Here is a 26,088-nt window from a genome sequence, read left to right on the forward strand (position 1 = left end):
TCGGACCAATCTCTGCCAGATATTCAGGCTGAGTTTAAAACAATGAGTAAATACTCTGAAGCATTTCTAACATTGTGCCTGCCCCATTTCTGCTTGGCTGGATTTTTTTTTCATTCGTGGGATGCGGAAGGCCAGTGCTTATTGCCTGTCCTTGGTTCACCTTGAGAAGGTGATGGTGAGGTGCCTTCCTAAACCGCTGAACTCCACCTGCTGTGTGTTGACCCACAATGCCATTAGGGATGGAATTCCAGGATTTGACCCAGCGACAGTGAAGAAACGGCGGTATATATATTGCACATCAGGATAGTGAGTGGCGAGGTAGAGAACTTACATGTGGTGTTCCCAGGTATCTGCTATCCTTGTCCATGTAGATGGAAATGGTTGTGGGTTTGGAAAGTGCTGTCTGAGGATCTTTGGTGAATTTCTGCAGTGGATCTTGTAGATTATACACATTGCTGCTACTGAGTGTTGGTGGTGGAGGGAATGGATGCTTGTGGATTTAGTGCCAATCAAGTGGACTGCTTTATCCTGGATAGTGTCAAGCTTTTTCAGTATACCATAGTGTTGATTCATGAGCCTCAAAAAGCCCTGCACAAATGATATAAAAGTGAACCCACTAGCAAGAGTGTGACTGTGGTTGGTTGCCATTTTAAAATGTCATCAGTATTTGTTGCAAAGAGCGACTGAGCTTTAAACTTTTCCTTCTCAAGACACCTTATCAATTCACCAGTGTCACCTGGTCAATACCTTGACCCAGTTATAAGACACCAGTAAGTAAAACATGAACTTTTGGTGTGAAAAAATTGAGGCAGACTCATAATGGAAGTCTTGCATGTCTTAACTGAAAGGGGAGGGAGAAACTTATGTGCTAAGTATATGCAAAAGCATGATACCTGGCATCACATTGGCATTGAGATTCATGTTGGTTATTTGTATAGCACATAGAATATCTTTTTGACTTGATTACGGTGTCCTGTTAGGGAAGAACAGCAGAACTGCTACTGCATAGCAGCACAGTGAAGTGGCTAACTTCACCTTTGCTTGCTGAAATATTTAAAACACCTTACTCTTGCAGGTCATGGCCCTATAGGAAATGTGGACATCCTTGGCAAGGCCAGTATTTGTTGCCCATCCATAATTCTCCTTGAACTGAGCAGCTTGCTAGGCCATTTTGGAGGACAGTGAAGAGTCAACCATACTGTTGAGAGTCTGGAGCCAATGTAGGCCAGAACAGATAAAGACAGCAGATTTCCTTCCGTAAAGGGCATTGGTGAACCAGATGGGTTTTTTCTACAATTGATTAAAGTTTTCATGGTTCCTACTACTGAACGTAGCTTTGAAGTCCAGATTTTGTGCATTGAGTTGAAATTGTACCAGCTGCTGTGGAATTTGAACCCATGAGCATTACTGTTAGCATTTGGAGTACTAGTCCAGTAGTATTACTGCTAACACACCATCTCTTCTGAATGGGGAAGGTATTTAATAGGATACCAGTCACACGGGCTGCTTTGTCCTCAATGTTTTTGAAGTGTTTTTTGGAGCTGCATTCATCCAGACAAGTGGGAGTATTCTTTCACACTCCTGATTTATGCCTTGAAGAGATGGACAGGCTTCAGGTGGTCAGGACTTGTAGTGCGGGGTGGCACGGTGGCTCAGTGGTTAGCAGTGCTGCCTCACAGTGCCAAGGACATGGGTTCAGTTCCACCCTTGGGTGACTGTATGTTTGGAGTTTGCACATTCTCCCCGTATCTGTGTGGGTTTCATCCAGGTGCTCTGGTTTCCTCCCACAGTCCAAAGATGTGCAGATTAGATGGATTGGCCATGCTAAATTGCTCGTAGTGTCCAGGGTGGGCAGGTTAGGTGGATTAGCAATGGGATATGCAGGGTTACAGGGATGGAGTGGGTCTGGGTGGAATGCTGTTTGGAGGGTTGGTGTGGACGTGATGGGCTGAATGGCCTGCTTCCACACTGTATGGATTCTATGATGATGATTGTATAAGATGATAATTGGGCTTTCAATTAGCTCCTTATGGATACCCATTGAGACTGCTGGCAAAGAAGTTGTGTGAAGGGGTGCTTGTGGTGCAGTGGTAGTGTTTCTACCTCTGAACTGCAAACCCCAGGCTGAAATCCAATCTGCTCCAGAGCTGTGTCATAACATCTCTGAATAGGTTGATCAGAAAATATCCAACAAGTTGTACAACAGTCTATTAAGGCTGCCAATTAAGAGCGGTCTTGACAGACAGTCCACTATAATGCTCAAATGAACTGGATCATTCAAGCAACAAAAAGTGTGGATGTTTACTTGAAATCTGGAAACAAGTAACAAAGGAAAAAGAATGTTATCCCAAGTTTTTGTAGAACACAGTCAATGCCTTGCTCATTGCCTTTTTATCTTAGTGCCTAAAATATCGCCTGTAAGGAGCACAAGCCCAGTTTAATTTAAAACACACTATTTAACTATGACTGATTTCCAAATTCTTCAATGAAAAAGGGAAAACATTCCAAACTATGACAGTAATTCTAGCCTTGATATGCTAATTCCATAGCAGTGGATGGAGTCCAAACTAGGCATTACTCTAAAGTATTGTCCCAAGTTACATTCAGCACTACTTTAAAGTAATTAGACCAGTTTTAGCTGTTGAATACAAAATAATTATAAGCTTTTAAATGATGTCAGCTTATTTTTTTGCAAGAGACGTTTTTCCTCCATTAAGTTTGTGATAAATTGTAAAATTTTACAAATAATTTTAATATGCCTCCAGGAAAGCTAATAGTATAATTTTTATGAAAAAGTTCACTGCTCTCATAGTTCCAATACAAACATCTGGTTGAACAGCTACCCTGGAGTTCTCTTGGCCTATTATTCAGTCTGTTAATAATTTAGAATTAAATAAGTCCAAATTGAACATTGTAAGAGTTAGCACGCGTCATTTCACCAGTATTACCAGGAGCATTGTCAAAACTCGATGCATTGAGCATTTCCCTACATTTGATTTGAAGACTGCTGGAAATCATCATTGGCATCAAGGACTGAGAGCATCCATCCTACATGCAATATGTGATTTGTTGTGACACTTCTTAGGTCAAGCTATGAAGCCTGATTGTATAACAGTTGCAGGCAAGCCACAATTACTACAGTTTCAGCTTCATGGGCCTAAGATGAAGCCTTGAGCCAAATCATGTCTCAGCCAGGTCCTCGCTAAGAAAAATTGCCAATGATCTTTAATAAGATAAGACATTAAATTTGTGCCTGCTGTTTCCCACAAAGGTTACAAAATATGCAAATCTCCTCCTGAAACAGTTCACAATTTCAGTTTCTGGATTGGGTAGCAATACTCCTGAATACATTGTACTATATCACAAAATAGGGAAAGACTTCTCAGTTCATTTAAAGAATAGAATCAAACTGTATAAGACAAGTTGAGATATGGTTTGGAAAGTGCGACATGAAATAGTTGGAGGTAAGTTTACTCTGGCCCTGGCCTACAAAGTACTAATAATCAAATATTCAAAAGGGTTTAGGTGAACTGCAACAATTGTTCTTTCCTGAAGGAAAAATCAGAGATAATGTTTCGGGTCCGGTGACCCTTCTTCAGAATTTAGGAGGAACTTCTGAGCAAGGGTCACCGGACCCGAAATGTTAACTTTGATTTTTCCTTCACAGATGCTGCCAGACCTGCTGAGCTTTTCTAGCAATTTCTGTTTTGTTTCCTGATTTACAGCATCTGCAGTTCTTTCATTTTTTAAATTGTTCTTTCCTGTCTGGAACAAAAGTAAAACTGGTAAAAGTAAAATGCAAAAGTGGCCAAACCATGCTTTACAAGGGAAATTAGAGATAGTGTTAGATCCAAGGAAGAGGCATACAAATTGGCCTGAAAAACATAACAGACCTGATGAGTCGGAGCAATTTAGAATTCATCAAAGGAGAACAAAAAGACTGATCAAGAAAAAGAAAATAGAATACAAGACTAAGCTTCCAGGGAACATAAAGCTGACTGTAACGCACTGATGTATTGGCGAAAAAGATTGGTAAAGACAAATTCCTTGGGTTCCTTGCAGTCAGAAACCAGGGAATTTACAATGAGTAATGAACAAATGGCTGCCCAAACAAGTAAGTAACAAAGGGGGACACAAATAGTATATCACAAATATTGGAGTTAGTGAGAGGGAGGAACTGAAGGAAGTCAGTATTATATGGAAATCATGTTTAGATATTGATGGGTTTGAAGGCAGATAAATCCCCAGTGACTGGTAATCTACATCCCAGAGTACTTAAAGAAGTGACCCTGTGGATGCACTGGTCATCATATTCCAAAATTATATATATTCTGGAACAGTTCCCACAGATTGGAGGATAGCTAATGTGAGCCCATCTATTTAAAATGGGAAGCAGAGAGAAACCCAGAAATTACAGACCACTCAGCCTGACACCGGTAGTAGGGAAAATGCTAAAGTCCATTATAAAAGATTTAATCACAAGCGCTTGGAAAACAGTGGGAGGAGCAGACAGAGTCAGCATGGATTTATGAAAGGGAAATCATGCTTGACAAATCTACTGGATGTAACTTATAGAGTTGATGAGGGGAACCCAGTCGATGTGGGCTCTCAGAAAGCTTTCGACAAAGTTACACATAAGAGATTAGCATTTAAAATTAAAGCACATGGGATGGGGTAGTGTATTGAAAGGATAGAAGACTGATTGGCAGACAGGAAACGAAGGGTAGGAATAAATAGGTCATTTTCAAAATAGCAGGCAGTGACTATTGGGGCAATGCAGGGATCAGTGCTAGGACCCCAGCTTTGACAATGATTTAGATGTTGGAACTAAATATAATGTTTGCAAATTTTCAGATGACACAAAGCTGGGTGAGAGGGTGAGCTGTGAAGTTGAGGCAGAGTTGCTACAATGTGATTTGGATAAGCTGATGGAGTGGGCAAAGGTATGACGGATGTAGTATCATGTAGGTAAATATGACGTTACTCGCTTTGCAAGAAAAACAGGAAGGCAGATTATTATCTGAATGGCTGTAAATCGAGAGGAGAACGCAAAACAAGACCTGGGTATCCTTGTACACCAGTCACTGAAGGTAAGTGTGCAGGTGCAGCAGGCGGTAAAGAAAGAAAATCCTATGTTGCCCTTCATAACGACAGGGTTTGAGTACAGGACAGGGATGTCTTGCTGCAGTTATACGTGGCCTTGGTGAGACCACGCCTTGAATATTATATACAGTTTTGGTCTCCTTATGTGAGGAAGGATGTTCTTCTGAGGGAGTGCAGTGAAGGTTCACCAGATTGATTCCTGGGATGGCAGAACTCACATATGAGGTGAGGTTGAATCAATTAAGATTGAATTCTCTGGTGTTCAGAAGAATGAATTGAAATCCTTAAAATTCTACCAGGACTAGACAGGGTAGATGCAGGAAGGATTTTTCCAATGATGTGATAGTCCCACCCAGGTGTCACAGTCTAAGGATGCACGGTAAACAATTTAAGGCTGAGATGAGGAGAAATTTCTTCATCAAGAGAGTGGTGCGCCTGTGGAATTCACTACCACTGAAAGCTGCCAAGACCAAAACACTGTATGATTTCAAGAAATAGTTGGATATTGCATTTGGGGTTGACAGGATCAAAAGATATGGGGAAAAACAGGAACAGGCCATTGAAGTGGATGCTCAGCCATGATCATAATGATTGGTGGAGCAGGTTTGAAGGGGCAAATGACCTACTCCTGCTTCTGTTTTCCAATTCCATGTAAAACTAAATATGTATTAAATCCTCATTTTAAAATCACCTTATCTGCTTGGGACAATGAGAAGGATACAAGATTTGGGTTCTGTAAATTGGTTAATGAACTGAGGGAGAGATGTCTGATGGGATAATATCAAAAGTCACATGACACCAGGTTATAGACCAACAGCTTTATTTGAAATCACAAGTTTTTGGAGTGCTGATCCTTTGTCAGGTGAAGACTTCACCTGATGAAGGAGCAGCGCTCCGAAAGTTTGTGCTTTAAAATAAACCTGTTGACTATAACCTTTTGTCATGTGACTTCTGATTTTGACCTCTCCAGTCCAACACCGGCACCTCCACATCATTTTGGGACAATAGCAGAACATGAATGGGTATATATGCAACGAGATCCACATATGGCCCGTTGCTCAACCTATTTATCCCTTTGTTCTCTCTCCTGAAATCACTGACAGCCTCTACTTCCTGTTCACTGTTGGGGTGAAGTGACTGAGAGTGAATTGTTGGGTGGGGCCATTTTCCCCACTGGATTTCCCTCCCATCTGGGAGAGGGTAAAATTAGGACTTGGGAAAAAGCAGAGCTGCTCCTAAGAAGTGGAGCCGCTGTAGTGGCTTTGTCTCCTTCAGTTTAGTTCCGAGCACCTACCTGTTGAAATCTCCAATCTTCTTCAAAGCACTTAGTGGGATATTGTATGAAATTTATGGCGTGCTTCTGCCCCATTTTCACCCCTCACCAGCTCTTTTGGTGCAACCAAGTTCTCCCCCACATTCTTCTCCTCCACCCCACCCGAGCAAAGTAAGTCAGGAATGTGTCAGATACAAAGGATAGCTGGACTTTGCTTCAACAGAATTTTCCATTGAAAGATGTAAATTAAGCTTGAGTTCCAAATTCCATTCCATTGAAAAACCTACTTTTTATGGTGGTGTAAGGGGAAGAAATGATGAAGAAAAGGAATTTGTATCCTCATTACTACTCACTTCAATTACTGTGAATATGCAAGACAGAAATAGTGAATTCAGTCCAACCAATCGAACCAGTATTTATGCTTTATATGTGGTTCCTCCCATCCTTCCTTATTCAACTCTGTCTGTGTAAATCTCTATTCCTTTTGCCCTCATATATTTATCTAGCTTCCCCTTCGATGCATCTGTGCAATTCATATCAGTCACTTCCTGTAGTAGCAAGTTCCGGAGTCTCATCATGTTCTGGATAAAGAAGAAGATCCTGCTGAATTCCCCATTGGATAGGTTAGTGAGTATCTTGTAGGTATACCAAACTCGTACATGGAATAACACGGTGTACAGCTGGATGAACACAGCAGGCCAAGCAGCATCAGAGGAGCAGGAAAGCTGACGTTTTGGGTCGAGACCCTTCTTCAGAAATGGGGGAGGGGAAGGGGATTCTGAAATAAATAGGGAGAGAGGGGGAGGAGGATAGAAGATGGATAAAGGAGAAGATAGGTGGAGAGGAGACAGACAGGTCAAACAGGCGGGGATGGAGCCAGTAAAGGTGAGTGTAGGTGGGGAGTTAGGGAGGGGATAGGTCGGTCCAGGGAGGATGGACAGGTCAAGGAGGTGGGATGAGGTTAGTGGGTCAGAGATGGGGGTGGGGCTTGAGGTGGGAGAAATGGTTAGGGAGGCGGGGATGAGCTGGGCTGGTTTTGGGATGCGGGGTCGGGGGAGGGGAGATTTTGAAGCTTGTGAAATCCACATTGCTACCCTTGGGCTGCAGGGTTCCCAAGCGAAATATGAGATGCTGTTCCTGCAGCTTTCGGGTGGCATCGTTGTGGCACTGCAGGAGGCCCAGGATGGACATGTCGTCCAAGGAATGGGAGGGGGAGTTGAAATGGTTCGCAACTGGGAGGTGTAGTTGTTTATTGCGAACTGAGCGTAGGTGTTCCACAAAGCGGTCCCCAAGCCTCCGCTTGGTTTCCCCGATGTAGAGGAGGCCACAACGGGAACAGCGGATACAGTATACCACATTAGCAGATGTGCAGGTGAACATCCTGTTTGATGTGGAAGGTCTTCTTAGAGCCTGGTGGAATGGTTGGACAAGCTAAACCTTTACCCAATCTAAGCTAGAGGTGTAAGAGGCAACTTGATTGAAACATATGAGAGTCTTGACAAGGTGGAGGTGGAAAGGATGTTTTCCCTTAAGGGATAATCAAGAATGAGTAGTCACTGTTTAAGAATCATTTAAAAGAGGAATGTAGTCATTTTTTTTTCCTTCTGCGAGCCACAAGTCTTTGGAACTCCCTTGCCCAAACGGTGATGTCGGCATAGTCCTTGAATATTTTGAAGGCAGATGTGAAAAGTTCTCTTAAGCAAGGGGTTGAAAGTTTCTTTTTATGGATAGGCAAGAATGTGAGTTTGAGATTCCAATTCAATCAGCCCTGATCTTATTAAAAAGCAAAACATTCTCAAGATCTCGAATGGCCTACTCCAGGTGCATATTTGTATATATGTTATATTGGTGGCCTCAAATCCCGCTGTAGTAATTTAGACATTTAGAGCACAGAAAACGGCAATATGGCCCATATGCACCAGTCAACAAAGGTCTGGTCACATCTTCCTGTTTCTAGACCATAGCCATGTAGGCTATGGCAATGCAAATAAATATGGAAATACTGCTTCATTGTTACAGAAGTTTCTGACTCAATCATCTTTTCAGACAGTGAGTTCCAGACTCCCACCACCTTCTGAGTGAGAAAAGTTCTCCTCAACTCTCCTCTTAGTCTTCTACCTCCTACCTCAATAACACCTGCTTATTGACCCCTCTACTAATTGAAAAGAACACCTTCCTATCCCCCCACTTCATAATTTTATCCGCCTCCAGTAGGCCCGTAATGGCTGCTCCAAGGAAAACAACATCACGCAATCCAATCTTTCCTCATAGCTCAGACCCTCCAGCCCATGTAGCACCGTGGCAAATCTCTTTTGCACTCTCTTGAGTGTAACATACTTCCTATAATGTGGTGACCAGTACTCCACTTGTGGCCTTACAAGCAATTTAAACAGTCCTAGCATGACCATCTTGCTGTTGTACTCTTTGCCTTGGCTAATGAAGACAAGAATCCCATATGTCTTCTTAGCCACCTTAGTCACCTGCCCTATTGCCTTCAGGACTTGGTGGAAATGCACATCAAGTCCCATCTGGTCATCAATACTTTCCAGGGGGTCCTGCCGTTCATAGTGTAATCCCTTGGCTTGTTAGCCCTCCACAAGTGCATTACCTCATACTCTTCTGGGTTGAATTCCATCTACTACTTCTCTGTGATATATATCTTCCCATAGTTTATGGCTATCCTCCTTATTATTTACCACCCTACCAATTTTCTGCTTTCATTTGTATCTATCTAGATATGCCTTTCATAATGTTAAAGAACTTTATTAGGTTGAGAAAATAACCTGTTCATCCCTTCTTGTAACACCTCAAATTGATCTAAATGGAAATTATTTTGCTGATTGTGCGCTTATTCTGCAAGTTTATTAGCATCATCTTGTTATTTGTTGCAATACTGCTCAATGTTGGCCATCCCTGTGAAGTTGGTGGGTTGTATTTTCCCAGCCACTAAACCATGTGGGCACTGGCTAGCCAATTAGGAAAATTTGACAAGATTGGGAAAATGAGATTCTTGACATTGAGGAAAAAGAGGTCTGATTTTGCCTACGGTTTCAACAGCAAGAAGAAAATCTCACTAGTGAGCAGTTAGAGGCCTATTTGCATGCATTTACATTTCATCGCCTATTCTTGCTTTGTTCAGTGCTTTACAATTAATCATACTTGGTTGCTGGGACATAGAGGTCTTCGAGAATGTCCTCTGCTGCTAGGATTCTCTCACATCCTATTGAAGTCTGTTTCCTGAGAAAGCAGGAGAGATTAGGTGGTGCTGTGGCTCCTTGGCTGTCTATGTGGAGTTTACATGTTATCCCCGTGTCTCCTCTGGGTACTCCGGTTCCTCCCACAGTCCAAAGATGTGCAGGTTAGATGGATTGGCCATGGTAAATGCAGGGTTACAGGCTGGGATATTCTTTGGATGGTTTGTGAAGACTTGATGGGCCGAATGGCTTCTTTGTGAACTGTGAGGCCTCTATGATTGAGTGAGCTGGAAATGGCTGGCACAGCTGTTAGCAGTGATTTGGCAGGGGGTGGTGGTGGAGTTGGTGAGACGTTCCAAGGGAGTAAATTAGCAGCACAGAGGCCATTCACGGTTAGTCATCTGGGAAGTTGGGATGGCTGAGAGGGAGTGAGGGAAGATGCTGCATACGACAGTGAGATTGGTAGACCATCGGACTTGGTGGGAGGTAGTGCAAAAGCACAGAGAAAGTGTGAGATAGCAGAGTGAAGATGGTGGCTCCCTCATTGAGTGCACAAAGTCATTAAACTCCTTCCTGCCCTGCTGGCCATTCCTATTGACTGTGGACATTGTACTGACTTGGTGGCAACTTCAGAACAGTTTGACAGGTCTGGTGCTGTAGTCGTCCTTGGTAATCAAAAGGAAAGAGATCAGGCATCCTCTGCCACCACCCAGGACCTCAAGGTTCCTGTCAGCAAATTGGAGTGCCAACTTGCCTCTGCCAACCATCTCTGGGGGCAATTCTTCTAAAACTGCAGCTATGAAAAGTAGTTCCTGACTTGCAGCGATTGACCTGGTACACAGCTGGGTTTCAAATATGGCACTGCTGGCAGGAATCCCAGAATGTCACAGCGGCAGTGATGCTTCTGCTGTCAGGGAGTGGCACCTTGGGGATGAGGTGAGCAGTGTAAGATTGCATGAGATAACTATAATGAGATCAGGAGCTGAGAGACTCTGCCTGAGATAACCTGTTCAAGCTCTCAGAGAGAAACCCTTCAAGAGTCTCTATGAAATTGAGACAGCCAGTTTTCCATAAAATTCAGTCTGATGTCCCACAAATTCACAAATGTTGCATTTGATTCAGGTGTACAGATCATGAATGTAAGTTGTGCATTTTAGTCACAGCATTGATTCTTGTAGGATTTCACTTTACCCTTACTCCTGTTCTCCACTTTCTGCCTTTCAGCCAAGCAGTGATCCTTTTATTCACTGACCCTGCATGCTCTGACCTTTATTTATTTGTCTATTATGTGTTATCTTATTGAAGGTCTTGTAGAAATCCAGCTGCATTACATCTACTGAATTACCCCTCTTTGCTCTCTGTTTCCTCTTCAATGATTCCCAGTAGGTAGGTCAAGCAAGACATTCCCTTTTGAAATCTATGTTGATTATTCATTGTTATATATTTTTGTTTTTAAATGTTTCTCTTCCTTAATATGGATTTCATTAGTATTCCTGTTGCTGATATTAATCTGACTGGTCCTTGGTTCCCAGAACATGTTTTAGATTCGTGCTTAAAATAGAAGTATGACGTTAGCTGTCCACCAGTTCTCTGGCATTGCACAGTTACCCAATAAATCCTTAAATATGTGGAACAGTGCCTCTGCTATCTGTTCCTTAGATTCTTTTAGAACCCATGGGTACAATCCATCTACACAAGATGTTTTATTCTCTTTGATTTTGATTAATTTCTTTAATATTGCTCGTCTTCTTTATGTTTTAAATGTGGTTATATCATTTCTCAGTTTATCTTTTGCTATTGTGTTCCTTTGATCCATCTTCCTGGTAAACTCTCAGCCAAGCAATTACTTAATAATTCTGCTATTAAAATGCTTTGTCTGTGATTTTATCAAATAGTCTCTGATTGTCCTATTCCCATCACAGCTTTTCCTTTTTTATTGCATTGCATTATTTTGGGTTATGTTACTTAGTAATTTATTTTCATAATTCCTGTTTGCCTTCTGAATTTTCTTATTACTTCTCCAATCTCTTCATCCTTTTCCCCTCTGCTGTCCTTGTATTTTGTGCATCCTCATTTTTACCCATTACTTTAACTGGTGTCTCATTAGCTGTTAGTTTGCTTTTGTGTTTAGTGGGATATGCTTTCCTGGGTTTTGCTGAGTACTATTTTAAATGTTTCTTCTTATTGTTCACCTTCAATATTCTGATCTATTTTGTTTTCACAAAGTCTGTCCTCAGCCTCTGAAGATTAGGTTTTACTTGCCCTGGCCTTTGTCACGCTTATGCCCTTCTTAAATATTATCTTATAGTGTGTTACATCATTATTAGTATTGCCTGTGTGGTTTCCTCCTTTTACTTCTCCTATTTCCTCTGTCACATTCCCATAATTGGCTTTAATGATTTTATAACTAACTGGTTTCCTCAGGCTTGGAGATCCCACATCCATCAGGAATAGAGGTGGTCAGATTTTTTTTGAGGTCATGCACAAATAACAGTGTATCGTCTGTGCATAGTGCCATTTTGTGCTCTCTGCCATACTTTCATCAAATTCTTCACTCGCAGCTATTTGAATGGGTTTCCATTTAGGCTGTAAAGGATGTTCATCTTACAGCTGAAAGGAATTGCCATCCTTTGAGGGATAAAGACTCTCAATTTGTACAAGTACAGTAAACAGGAAGAGTCTGCACATTATTCTCATGGGAATACGTGTTTGGAGTTAACGAATTTCTTTCATTCATAATTGGTGAAGCTACAACTACAATGAGACTATTTGCATTCCAAACAGTGGAAAAGCACACAACTGACAGGCCTACGCCCTGCGGACCTGTCATATTCAGAGATGACTGGTGGTGGACAATTAAACAAATAACAGGAAGTGGTTGTTCCACATGAATATGTTGGAGGTGGGGCAGGGTGGGATTAGGGGGCAGGAGTGCAGCCCATCAGTACACAAGACTGGGCTGAAGCATTTTCATCCATTTTTAGCCAGAAGTGCAGAGGGGATTAGGTCCTCAGCATCACAGATGTTAGTCTTCAACCAAATCAATTCAGTCCATGTTCTATCAAGAAATGGCTACTGAAGATGTCTGCACTGCAAAGGCTATGGGCTCTGACAACATTACAGCATTGGATGTGCTCCAGAATCAGCTGAATCCCTAGCCAAACTGTTCCAGTACTGTTATATCACTGGCATTTTCCCGACAATATGGAGAACTTCCCAGGTATGTCCTGCGCACAAAATGCATGTCAAATCCAATCTAGCCAATTATCTCTTTATTGGTCTTCTTTCGATCATCTGCAAAGTTTTGGAACGGATTGCCAACAGTACCATTTAGTGGCACTTGCAAAGGACTAATCTGCTCACTGACACACAGTTTGGATTCTCCTAGGCTCTCTCAGCTCCTGAAATCATTACAGTTTTGGTCCAAACATGGCCAGAAGAGCTGAATTCCAGAGGTGTGGTGAGAGTGACTGCTCTTGCCATCAAGGTAGCATTTGATTATGTATGGCATCAAGGAACCCCAGCTAAACTGGAGTAATTGGGAATCAGGGGAGTTCTCCATTTGATGGAGTCATGCCTAACACTGGTTTATTGGAAGTCAATCATCTCAATCCCAGGCCATTACTGCAGGAATTCCTCAGCGTAGTGTTCTAAGCTCAACCATCTTCAACTGCTTCATCCATCACCTTCTGTTCATTGTACAGTCGGAAGTGGGAATGTTCACAGATGATTCCACAATGTTCAGCGCCATTTGCAATGAGTCAGATACTGAAACAGTTTGTGTTTGTTGCATCAAGACTTGCATAACTTCCAGGCTTCTTCTAATAAAGGTGCTTGACAGCTTCTTGCACTTATAGCATGAATATGACTATCTCTACTAAAAGAGAATCTAACCATTGCCCTTTGCCATCTGATATCATCACCATCAATAACTTCCCCACTATCAACAATCTGGGGGTTACCATTAACCAGAAACTGAAATGGGCCAGTTGTATAAATACAGTGGCCCCAAGAACAAGTCAGAGATATGGAAACATAGAAGACAGGAGCAGGAGTAGGCCATTCGACCCCTCGAACCTGCTCCACCATTCAATTTGATCATGGCTGAGCATCGAGCTCAATATCTACTTCTGCCCTTCCCCACCATATCGCTTGATCCCTTTAACCAACAGAGCTATAAGTACCTGTTTCTTGAAAACACATAATGTTTTGGCCTCAACCACTTTTGGTGGTAGTGAACTCCACAGGCTCACCACTCTCTGGGTGAAGAAATTTCACCTTATCTCAGACCTAAAAGACTTACCCCTTATCCTTAAAAATGACCCCTGGTCTGGACTCCCCCACCATTGGGAACATCCTTCCTACATCTAACCTGTCTAGTCCTGTTAGAATTTTGTAGGTTTCTACAAGATCCACATCCGACCCCCCAATTCTTCTAAATTCCAATAAAAACAGTCCTAACTGACTTGATGTTTTCGCATGCGTCAGTCCTACCACCATAAGAATCAATTTAGTAAACTTTCACTGCACTCCCTCTATAACAAGAAGATCCTTCCTCAGATAAGGAGATCAAAACTGCACACAATATTCTAGATGTGACCTCACCAAAGCCCTGTATAATTGCAGTAAGGAATCCTTCTTCCTGTGATCAAATCCTCTCACTATGAAGGCCAACATACAGTTTTCCTTCTTTATTCCCTGCTGCACCTCTGTGCTTACTTTCAGTGACTAGTGTATAAGGTCACCCAGGTCTTGTTGAATATTCCCCTGTCTCAATTTGCAGCCATTCAAATAATAATCTACCTTCTTATTTTTGCTACCAATCTAGGTAATCTCACATTTATCTACATTTATTGTATTTGCCCACTTACTCAGCCTATTGAAATCACATTGCAAAATCTCTGCACCCTCCTCACAGCTCACCCTTCCACCCAGCTTTATGGCAAATTCTGAGATTATGGTCTGAGTACCAATCCCTGCAATACCTGACTAGTCACTGCTTGCTATTCCGAAAAAGACCGATTTATTCCTACTCTTTATTTCCTGTCTGCAAACCAACTGTCTATCATCTCATTACATTACCTCCAATCCCATGTGCTTTAATTTTGTACACTAATCTCCTAAGTGGGATTTTGTCGAAAACCTCCAAAGGTCCAAATAAACCACATCCACTGGCTACCCCTGATCAAATCTTCTACTTACATCTTGAAGAATTCTGGTAGATGTGTCAAGCATGATTTATCTTTTGTAAATCTATGCTAACTGTGTCTGATTCTACCACTGTTTTCTAAGTGGTCATTGCAGTGAATAACTCACTCCTTGTTTCCTAAGTGTCTGTCCATTATCTACAAGGCACAAGTCCAGAACATGATGGAATACTCTCCACTTGCCTGGGTGGTTGCAGCTTCAACAGCACTCAAGAAACTTGACACCATTCAAGATAAATCAGCCAATTTGATTGGTGCCCCATTCACTACTTTTAACATTCGCTCCGTTCACTACTGACGTACAATGGCAGCAGGGTGCACCATCTACAAGATGTACTTCAATAAAACACCAACAGCACTACCACCTAGAAACATGAGGGCAGCAGATGCATTAGACACCCCTCCCGAATCTATCCTGACATTAAATTGTATCACTGTTTCTTCATTGGGTCAAAACCCTAGAAGTCCCATCCCACCAACACTTTTGTTGTCTCTACACCCCAGGGGTTGCAGTAGCTCAAGAGAGCAGCTCACCACTTGCCCCCGGCACTTAGGTATGTACAATAAATGTTGGTCTAACCGTTGATGTCCACATCCCATGAATGAATAAAAAAAATGTTGCAGTTACTCTCCTTGCAGCTTTTGCTGCATGTTTTGGCTGAATGGCAACCTATTCCAATTCATCAGCTCTTTGTAGGCCAATAGAAGTTGTTTAATAAGTTTATCAAAAATATTTCCAAATGTTGTTGATTTTAGCTGCAACATTGAAGCCATTGTTTTTTTGTCATTGCCCAAGTTCCATTCCCTATCTGCTGACTCCATCCCTCTCCCAGGCAGCAATCTGATATGAGGCCACTCTGTTCACAAACTCAGTATCACATGTGATTCTGAAGTGAAGAAAGTGAAAGTTTCCAAGCTCCAAAGGACCATAGTTTTCTTTGTTGTCAGAGAGATGAGTTTAAGCTGAGTGTCACCTGCATTGGGTGAGGTTGAGAACATGGGGCTCCATAGCGATCTCAGACAGTATGGGAATTCAAGCCATGGTGCTGGTGCCATTCTGCATTAGGAACCAGCCATCCGGCTAATGGATCGAACTGACCCCCATTAAGCTTTCTGTTTCATATTGTGCCATCACTAAGGCCATCAATTTGCACCTCAGTGACCTTAACTGACTCTACACTATCTCAGCTCAATCTGCTGAGAGCCATATCCAAGCCTTCATTATCGCTATAATTGACTATGCTGATACACTCCTTGCTGGTCTCCCACTTTACACCCTTTGTATATCTGAGCTAATCAAAACTCTACTATCCATGTTTTGATTTGAATTAAGCTCCATTCACTAACCTCTTCCTAGGCGGCCCCTAAGAATTGAGAATGACTTGCTTCCAACCAGATTGATGGGTTCTGAGATAGCCAATCAGTGTACCAGCGCGCAGTCTGCCAACCCTGCTCCATATGGGGCATATGGCGCTGAATTGCATAGATAGATGGCTGTTTGGAGATTTGTGTGGTACCTCCAGTAGCTTGGATGCAGTTTCTGCACCTTTCAAACTATCGCAGACAATAAGGACTGCAGATGTTGGAAGCCAGAGTCATACTGTCCCTTTATACCTGTATCCCCACACGGAGGGCCTAAAAGCCCTCCGCTTCTTCCTTTCCTGTAGTCCCCCTCCGCTGATACTCTCATTCGCTTGGTGCAACTGAACCTCACTCTCAACAATTTCTCCTTCGATTCCTCCCACTTCCTACAAACCAAAGGGATGGCCATGGGATCCCGCATAAGCCCAAGATATGCCTACTTCTTTGTAGGATTTGTGGAACAGTCCTTCTTCTGCAACTATGGTACCTTCCCTCACCTCTTCCTCTGCCATATTAATGACTGCTTTGGCGCTGCCTCGTGCTCCCGCGAGGGGCTCGAACAGTTGATCAACTTCACCTACACCTTCGTCCCGCCCTCAATTTCACCTGGACTATTTCTGACACCTCCCTCCAATTCCTGGACCTCTCCGTCTCCAACTCTGGTAATCAACTCACCACTGACATCCATTTCAAACCCACTGACTCTTACAACTACCTTGACTACACCTCCTCTCACACACCCTCCCACAAAAATTCTATCTCATACTCCCAATTCCTCCACCTCCACTTCATCTGCTCCCAGGATGAGGCATTCCACTCCAGGATGTCTCAGATATCTGCCTACTTCAGGGACCATAACTTCCCCTCCTCTGTAATTAAGGATGCCCTCAACCGCATCTCCTCCATTTCCTGCATTTCTGCCCTCAAGCCCCTTCCCCCCGATAGCAATAAGGATAGAGTCCCCTTAGCCCTCATGTCCCACCCCACCAACCTCCGGATCCAATGCATCATCTTCCGACATTTCCGCTACCTACAATCAGACCCCACCACCAAAAAGATATTTCCCTCCCTACCCCTGTCCGCTTTCCGCAGGGACTGTTCATTCCGTGACTCCATCAGCTCTACACTCCCCACTAATTTGTCCACCACACGCAGTACCTTTCCCTGCAACCGCAAGAGGTGCAACACCTGCCCCTACACCTCCCTTCTCACCTCCGTCCAAGGCCCCAAATAATCCTTCCACATCCGAGATTCATCTGCACTTCAGCCAACCTGTACTATTGTATCCGTTGCTCCCGACTTTGTCTCCTCTATATTGGGGAGACCAAACGCAGACTCGGTGACCGGTTCATGGAACATCTGTGCTCTGCACACAACAACCAATCCAACCTTCCGGTTGCCATCCATTTTAATTCACCCTCCCACTCCCCTGACGACATGTCCACCCTTGGCCTCCTTCACTGTCAGAGTGAGGCCAAATGTAAACTGGAGGAAAAACACCTGATATTTCACCTTGGGAGCTTACAGCCCAATGGCCTTAACATTTACTTCACCAGCTTCAAAATCCCTCCACCACTGACCTTATCCCATGTCCAGCCCTCCCCCTCCTGACCTGACTTAACCTGTCTATCTTCCCACTCACCTATCTGCTCCACCATTCCCACAGACCAATCACAATAACCCTCTACCTATATCCACCTATCACATTTCTCTTACCCTTTTCCCAGCTCCAACCTCCTCCGTCTATTATTTCTGGGCTCTCCTCCCCTCCCCAGTCCTGACAAAGGGCTTCTGCCCGAAACATTGACTTTCCTGCTCCTTGGATGCTGTCTGACCTGCAGTGCTTTTCCAGCCTCACACCTATAGACTAGGTTAGGTACCTACTTGAATTCATCATTTTGGTCAGTCACAAATTAGGGTCTCCATAAGTTGCAGATATATTTGACCTCTTCCGGGATACTTTGAGGACATCTATCAGCTGTTGCCTTGGGATTCTCTTCCTACAATTGAGTTCCAAATAAAGCAGTTGCTTCCGTCGTTTAGTTTCAGACATAGGAATGACATGTCCTGTCCAACGAATTACGATGCTTCTGGCCAAGCGATGGTTTGACTGCAAGTTTTAACTCTAAAATGCCCCTCGTACATTTCTTTGCCTCTCCGCCTAGCTTTCCTCCTAGTGGCACTTCTTAAAACCTCTCTTTTTCACCAAGCTTTTCGTATTCTGACCTAGTATTTCCTTCAGTTTCTCAGTGTCATACAATGTTTTGTAATGCGCCTTAGAGGTTTCGTATTGTTAAGCACACTATATAAATGTTGGAAATAAACTGTAACAACAACTTGTATTCATGTAGTACCTTTTAAATAATAAAATGCCCTGTGCTGCTTCACAGCTAAGTAATCAAACAAAGTTTCATCCTGAGCCGTTAAAGATGATATTAGACTGTTGGTAGTTTGGTTTTAACCTGAAAGGGCAAACTTGAAGCAGAGAGAGATTTCAGCATTTAGGACCAAAGCAGCTGAGCAGACAACCACCAGTGGAGCAATGAATACTGGGGGTTGCTCAGAAAGCCATAATTAGAACAGCACTGAGATCTCGGAGGGTTCATTTGGGGCAAATTTAATTACAGCTGGTTTGTGTCTTTCTGGTGTTAAATTTGTTTTTTATGTGTATTGCTCAGTTACATTGTCTGTACTGATAGATTACTTTAAACACAACGAAAATGAACTTTAGTGTTTGGAGGGACATTAGCTCACATGACCTCCACCTTTTAGTTTATGTCATGTCTTTTTCCTCCTCCCCTTGCTCCCTATAATTCATTTTGAATCAATTCAACTTTTACCCTTAGATGTACTGGGTAATGTTTTAAAGCTCAGTCACAGAAAGTATTTGCAGAGAGAAAGGAGAGCTAACTTGAAATAATATGTTGCCCAGCAGGCTTGTGAATCTTGTTTATGGCCTGCAACATGCTCTGTTGTTGCTTTTAATAATAACCTCTAGTTCCTGAGAGCATCTATTTGGATTCCCGGAAGGGATCATAAATTCTGTTTGCTGTTTCCTTTTTCTATACGGCCTCACAGGGTTCATAAATTGGCAGTACTGACTCATGTTGTAAACTTTGACCCTTTGTTCAGTCTTTAATTCCCTGAGTGCGAGACTGAAAATGGTTTGTTGTGCATTTGGGTGCAATTATCCCATACTACTCAGTTTGGGTTTCTCCACATAATTTTTCGATGTTTGTGAATTTATATACGATCGGTATCCTCTGCAAAGTGTTATTTCCTCTCTTTAAAAATGTCATTTACTTTATATGGATTAAATCATTCAAACCTATCGTTAACACTCTATAATATGGATACCTTTTGTCCATAAACCATTCAAAACATGTTATCCATTGATGCAGAATGTACAACATTGCTCTGTTGTCTTTACCAACATATTCTCTACTATGGAAAATTAGGAGAGTGAAAAACATGAGAAAGTGAAATTATTACTTAGATAATGGCCTGTTTTCATCTCAATCATTGTAGACAAAATCATGTAGTGACTATAAACTCTTAAAGTTTTCATTAATGCAGAAGGCAAATGGCACCAGCACATGGCCAGAGGTATCATAGAACTATTGACTGGGAGCATTTCTGCCAAGACCTAGTGTTTGGGGGAGTCAGTGGCATGGTGGTAATGTCGGTAGACTAGTAATCCAGAACCCTAGTCATAGTCTGGGGACATGGTTTCAAATCCCATGAAATTTGAATTCAGTCAAATATCTGGAATGGTGATCATGTATCCATCATTGTTTGTCATTTAAATGACACCCTTTTTCTGAAATAACTCCACAGAGGCAGGTATCCCATCACCAAGTCACCCTTTATTAATTTGCACATGGAGAGTCTTTGACACAGATCCAGCTTCCTCAGAGCCAGATCTCAGAGAGAACAGAACCTCTGACACTCCTGTTTATTTCTGTCAGCCAGGGCTCCCTGATTGGGGCTGTTAATCTAGTCCAATCAGGAAACTCATATTCCATGAGGTTCACCTGACCGACCTCATACAATCACTACATTGCTCCCCCTCTGAGTCTGAGGACATAAGCTGGTTTTTTTTTTTGAAGCTCTTCCTGGAACGTTTTAGCACCAGGTCAGGTTCCTCCAACTCTGCCTCTGTTATGGGCAGCGTGTAACACACAGTAGCTCACCTCTTGCGCCTGGAGCATCTTGGAAGAAATGCATTCTCCCCTTCAGGCGGTAAAGGTGTCAAGGTGATGACATCCAACATGTCCATCTCAGATTCCGAGTTATCTTCAATGCTCGATGGAGAGAACGAACCTACGAGTTCTGGAGCATCTGGAAAGGCTGCCGAGGAGCTGGGCACATTTTGCTCCTGCACCATTTGTGAGTTTTGTTAAAGACTGTTTCTGTGATCACTGAAACAGCCATGACAATATTGACCTCTGTTAGAACCAGATTACCATTTAGCTAGGAATTTATTTAGATTGGTTCTGGATATTGTTAAGCAATTTAACTGTTCCAAACCAGATGTAGGTGGACTTTCCAGGGTGTGCATTCTCCTGGATACTGGGCTTTGAGTTTGCTTACTCAATTTAGGTCTAGTGGCACTCTTTTGCTGCCTTGAGTCCGCATACGAGCAGCAACTACAACATCCTGCTGGCCTGGATCATGAAGAAAATTTTAACCGTTTGGCCAAGGCTTGGTTTTGTTTTGGGGTTTTTCTGAGGGCTAACCAAGAGTCCCTCTGTTCAGGAAATGTCCTGAGTGAGGCTATGCAAATGCCTTTACTCAAGTGATGTTTCCCCAAAGTCAGTCAGACTGTCGAGGATATCCATCAGAATACCATGCAACATATAAGCTCCATTTGCTGCATTTTCCAATGATAAAACCAGTTCTAGTACCTGTTTGAAGTCCAGTTGGGCTTCAGCTATTAGGAGCTTTTGCACGGCTACATCATTAATCCTACATACCAAATGGTCTTTCAACATCTCATTAAGGATTAAACCAAAGTCACATGCCTCTGCCAGTCATTTTAACCTAGTCAAAAATTGCAATGTGGATTCCCCTGGTTCTTGAATTGCCGAGTAAAACTCACAGCATCTCAGAATTAGAGGAGGCTTGGGATCGTAGTATTCCTTAATTAAATCCATCAACTCTTTTAGTATCTGGTATCTCAGGGAAAGCTGGACTCCTAATAATCGGAAGAGCTGCACATCCTCAAGCTGTCAGGAGAATTACTCAGTGCTTTTCATCTGCCCAATGTCATTCACCTGGAAAAAATGCCGCATTATTTCCACATACTGGGCCCAATCTTCAATGGCAGGATCAAACAAATCAAGCTTCCCAATAATGGCATGATGCCAGAAATGCTTACCCCAACTCAAAGATGACTGTTGCGATCAAATTTCTTGCTTTTCTCTCGTCATCATTGAAATAATTCCACAGAGGTAGGTATCCAGTCACCAAGTCACTCTTTATTTACGTTTGGAGAATCCTGGACACTGATTCAGCTCCATCAGAACCGGCTCTCAGAGTGAACAGAACCTCTGACACTCCTGTTTATATCTGTCAGCCAGGGCTCCCTGATTGGATCAGGTTAACAGCCCCAATCAGGGAACTCATATTCTATGAGGCCCACCTGGCTGACCTTGTTACAATCACTACACTTTCCACTACCTTGAAGATTCACTCACTCCACCACCGGTGTATTTGGCAACAGTGTGTACTATCTCAAAGGTTAAAGGTGTACTGGAGTAACTGGCCAAACCTCCATCGCTGCTAACTTCAAAATTACTAAGATGCTCAGGTTTAACTTGCAAGTACCAATGGCACATAGAAAATTGCCTCTGACCAGTGTCTGACCTCTAAGCACCCTCAGTTTGAATGTATGAAATGGGCAATGCAATGGTTGCTAATCCCATAAAGCTGCGCTTTGCAAATGGCTGCTTCAAGTTTTTGTTGGTGCAATGTCTCAGTGTACAGGAAACCTAGATGCCGCACTTTCAGCCATCAAATTGACTATTACTCCTCCTACCTTGGGCATTGTTCGAGCCCGCCTGTCGGAGCACTTTTCATTTGATTTGATTTATTATTGTCACGTATACCCAGATACAGTGAAAGTGTTGTTTTGCATGCTCTGCACACAGTCTGTACCATACAAAGTGCATCAGAGGGCATAACAGAGAGTAGAATACAATGTTATAGCCACAGAGAAGGTGCGGAGAGAGAGAGAGAGATCAGAATTAATATTTGAGAGATCTGTTCAAAGTCTGATAATAGCAGGGACGAAGCTGTTCTTGAATCTGTTCATGCATGTATTCAAACTTTTATATCTTCTGCTCAATGGAAGAGGATGGAAGAGAGTGTAATCGGGGCGTATCTGCATGAAACAGCCATTAAAAGAACAGTAATGAAAGCCTTTAGCTCTGGCTGAAGCACCAACAAGGCAAGGCTTGGCTTGGATGGTGCTTGCATGTTGATAGGCTCAATATGCGCAAGTGCTATGTGAGCAGGCCTGAGATGCAGCTTGGTCCAATCCTTGAGCTGGGTGTCTGTCCCTGCACAAAGTCTTCCTGCTGCAGCCGTTTGCTGCTGATAGCTAGTGTGACCTGCAATATAATTCTGTGCCATGTAGGGAGCCTGCCAGTGTATCAGAGAGGTACCACGATGGTCATGATGTATTGACAGATGCTGGGTGCCAATGTCCGTGTGCAGCTGGTGTTCATGAAGCATGTCTTGTTATGTTGTTGCCCAGTGTCCAACATGGAGGTTATTCAGAGCAAGTGGTGAGCTGAATCTGTCAGGTATACACTCTGGTTTCCTTGTTGAGTTCTTCCGACATCTAACTTATTTGACAAGTTTGTTAAGATTGGAGTCTGAATATTAATGATGTGAGTTGATAGGGCACTTAATGATCAATAATGGCTGTCAGTTGGCATCTTGCCACTCCCCATTGAGAATCTCACCATGCTGCTTGTGAAAAGTATAAAAGATAGAGTGAGGTTATTTTGAGATCGAGATGAGCCTCAATGCACTTGTCACTGTTTCCTGCCACACATATTGCCAAGGCCCAAGTACTCAATCCCCTACAAATTTCACCCATGAAAACACCATTACCTTCAACCATATACCACTCTGACTGTTCGTTTGTTGTCATTCAGTCAAAACGTTGAACTTCCTAAAAGCACTTAATGGTGTACCCACGCTGCATGGTCTACTGCGGTTCAAGTCTACCACCTTGAGCACAATTAAGGATGAACAATAAATGCTAGTCTAATTAATTACACCCATAACTCAGTAACAAAAACAAAATAAAATTGGTCAATGAATGTTTTCCATTCACCTAAACTGTTTATAACTTTAATCAATGCAGTTGGGTCATACATAGCAGGTTTATCATGTTAGTTTTTTTAATTCATTCACGGGATGGGGGCATCACTGGCTAGCCAGCATTTATTGCCCAGAGGGCAGTTAAGAGTTAACCACATTGCTGTAGGTCTGGAGTCACATGTAGGCCAGACCAGGTAAGGATGGCAGTTTCCTTCCCTAAAGGACATTAGATATTGATGCTGATTCTTATCACATGAAATTTAATTATATTTTGGAATCTCTTAGTTACTAAGAAGTAAAGGGCGAAATGATCTCATTTAATGATGGAACAGGCTTGGGGCTAAATAGCCTACTCCTGTTCTAATGTTTCTGTATCCTGTTTATAATTTTTTTCAGAACTTTCACTTCAATTGCAACCTTAGATTAACCTTGACATAGCAATCTTTTTGTGTTGACACTTCAAAGTGTATTTAAGCTCCTCAAAGCTGACTTCTGAAAATACGGTCTCTGCGTTTAATGGTAAAATGAAACTACAATGGGCATTTAAATATTGGTATCAGTATCATTTGTTACAATTTTCATGTGGTGTTTATATTTAAAGGGTTTTTGTTGCAAAAGTATTGACAAAAGCATCATGAGTAGGTTGTGATAATGCCTCTGTGACATACAATACAGCAAAATAAATCCCAATATGAAGACTTCACTGCTCAGATTTGTAAGACATTTTTCTTACAAGGACCAGATTGTAAGCTTCATTCTTCCAAACATATTGTATATGTTTTGTGATCACTGAATATGTCTCCAGACTACTACCAAACTAAGCTAAAAGAGCCACAGTTACAGTGAATTATTAAAAGGATATTTTATTTGTGGAAGAAGGGAAATAAACTGGCTTAGTTACCTTGCCCCACTACACATACACATCCTGTTAGACTGTCAAGAGAGTAGTAGGTCAGATCATTCCATTCTGTAAGCTGAAGGAAAAGAAATGGTAACAAATAGCTCCCATAGGAAAATATAGGAAAGTGAAGGTAATTGTGAAATAATATCAAATTAAGTTAGTTTGAGTTTTAGTAATTGAGTGTATTATACTTGGCTCCAACTATTAATGAGCTAAAGTTCTATTTGAGATATATTTTTGGAATAATTACAGGTTCAATATGTTTTTTTTGTTTGAAGTCTATCATGTTTGAACGTACTGTAAATAGTGTAGTCTTTGTGACTTTATGTACATACCCTGTGCCTGGAGATTTTTTCCCAGTCAGTATAATGAGAGTCTCAACAAATAACAGAAATGAAGGAACAGGAAATAAGAATTGGAGGTAACATTCAATTTTAGATGCCATGCCAGGAGACACATTTGACCAGACTAGTGGGCTTGTTCTCTGATACTTGCCTCAGGGGATGTAACTGCTTCACTTAGTACAGGCATTCCATTATATTGGAATCCACAATGAAAGTTAGTGAGGATTTAAAAACATTTTGTACAGCAACCATATAATATCATTGCAACTGGATATTATAGCCACAGATATGTTTAATTCATCTTTGTGGCCATGATGAGTTTTGTTTATTCTTTGCTAAGACCACAGGGGAAGCACCTTAATGCAGCAGAATGTTCTTAGCAAAAAAGAGAAAAAACTTCTTGCATTTGGTTCAACATTACCAGCAGTTGGACAAAAAAAATTGCATTGTTTTTAGAAATTGATGTGTGTTAGTGGGAGTGGGTTTTGAGTATGAAGATTTACTCTTTAGGTAACATGAGGAAGCACATTTAGTAACTTTGTCCTCTGTTAATGGGTCTTTATTGTTTTGCCCTAACAATCTCCATTTATATAGTGCCTTCAGCAAAGATAAATGTTCCAAGATATTTCAAAGGAGAGCGTATTCAGACAAGAATTGATCTTTGTGATGAAGAAGATACAAGGGCAGAGATTTAAACTGGCGTCAAATAGAGCATCAAGGTTGCAACTTACCAACATGAACTAGGCACAGTGGTTGGGGAGTGGGCTGCAACTTGAGCCAAAGAAATGGTGTGTCTGAATAGAGGACAAGATAACGTCTTTGGTTCTCACAACATTTGCTTTGGAGGAAATTGCAACTCATTCAGGGATGCATGTTTAACAAGCAGACTGATGACGCAAAGGCAGAGGTGGGAGGGAGAAGGAGAGGGCAAAAAGAAGCACTGTACTTGTTATCAATGTACATGCACAGCCTTGAGATGATTTTGCCAGAGCCATTATATGGATGAGAGGCTGAAGGATGGAAAGGTGCAGGACTTCGGGGTAATGATGAGGGAGCAGGAAGGGAAGCTGTCGCTCTTTTGGGATCAGTAATAGTGGAGCCAAACAAAGCAGTAGGATACAGTTGGGCGTTTGATAGACATTATAGGAGGAGGATACAGTTGACTATATCAACAACTGCAGACAAATCAAGAAAAAGCAACAAGTGGTAATTCATTCACAATCCTAGAGAATGTGATTTGTGACTTTGATTATCAACATCTCAGTGCTGTGGCAGAAGTGCCCCCTAGACCCATTTAGTGACATGAAACTCTGATGAAATAGCGAGAGAAAAGGGGTAAAAAACCCCTCTTATTGCAACACTCGACACT

At 42.2% G+C, this 26,088-nt stretch overlaps 1 protein-coding gene across 3 annotated transcripts in view; it reads left to right on the top strand.

Annotated features, from left to right (window-relative positions):
• Positions 1–26,088, top strand: part of cmss1 (cms1 ribosomal small subunit homolog) — a 323,921-nt gene that overhangs the window by 272,585 nt on the left and 25,248 nt on the right. The window lies entirely within an intron of this gene.

The sequence above is a fragment of the Rhincodon typus genome, chromosome 11, assembly GCF_021869965.1.
Source record: "Rhincodon typus isolate 14 chromosome 11, sRhiTyp1.1, whole genome shotgun sequence".
NCBI classification, from domain to species: domain Eukaryota; kingdom Metazoa; phylum Chordata; class Chondrichthyes; order Orectolobiformes; family Rhincodontidae; genus Rhincodon; species Rhincodon typus.